The sequence below is a fragment of the Atta colombica genome, unplaced genomic scaffold (genome assembly GCF_001594045.1).
Source record: "Atta colombica isolate Treedump-2 unplaced genomic scaffold, Acol1.0 scaffold121, whole genome shotgun sequence".
NCBI classification, from domain to species: Eukaryota; Metazoa; Arthropoda; class Insecta; order Hymenoptera; family Formicidae; genus Atta; species Atta colombica.
Genome location: NW_017259208.1, coordinates 105,162 through 106,389, shown reverse-complemented (window position 1 = coordinate 106,389; position 1,228 = coordinate 105,162).

The following is a 1,228-nucleotide window of genomic DNA, read 5'->3' as shown; positions in this document are numbered from 1 at the left end:
TATAATAATATATAATATTTCTCTTCTGTGTTAATAATGTCAGACTCTGTACTTTATTGTGTTTCTGCCAAGAAACTTCATTGCCAACGAAGCATTACTCGTACTGCAGTTTTAATATTATCAACTATTCCGATAACAACAGTAGGTACAATATAGGAATAAAGGTTCTTTTTATCTAAACTTCTTGCACAGTTTATTTTCTTTTTTTCCCAACAAAAAAGAAAACTTAAGAAAAATGAACCATGTACAGAAGTTTAACTAAGAAAGCGTAATGATTTCTATATTAATATTTAATTCATCAAGTTATAAAACTTTTAATTATTTATTGATTTTGTATCTTTGTATTCTTCAATCAAAAGAAAAAAAAATAAAATTAAAAATGACGAAAAATATTCTTTAAAATCTTTCAAAATTTTATTTGATATCTTCGTTATAAATTAAGATTTTTTTTAAAAAGTATTCATTTTTATATTGCATAGCAAAAAAAAGTTTTAGAAAAAGTATGTAGGAATATAATATAAATATATAGTGATCTTTTTTCTCCATGTCAGGCATGTGCATGGAATATGATTGCAGTAAAAACACCGAATAATTCTTTAAAAAAGTGTATATACATTTATCTATATATTCCTTTCTGTTAAAATTTTTAAAGTCATGCGAGATGATATTATAAATTAACTGTAAATTAACATTCTATGCGCCATATTTTTCAAAAGTGATGGTTTCTCGCAAGTAGAACTATCCTAAAATTTTTATTTTTGTGCAAAGATACGTATAGATAATAATACTTATAGGCAATAATAATATAGATAAATGTAACTCCGATTCTAAAATTTTTATTTGTGCAAAAGTGCATGTGAACAATCGAGCTGTTAGCAATAAAGCAAAAAGAGTCATCTCATATTGAAAGACTTTACTTGTGCATAACTTGTGTAAAACACAGCTTGAACAATTTTTGCATATTTATTTTTTTGTATGATAAAATTATAACACTGCAGTATATTGTCGAAACTTGCAAGCTTTCTCTTTGAAACGCGTTTAATTATAATATAAATATATTTCATATAATATTTTATAATGCGAAAATTAAGTTAATTCTTACATATTTAAAGAATTTATAGATAATATAATAGTTTAAGCGGAATTGATTATGTATTTTATGTCTTTTTAAATAACTTAACATTTGTGATATACTAGATAATATTTATAAGTTATTATCTATTATATT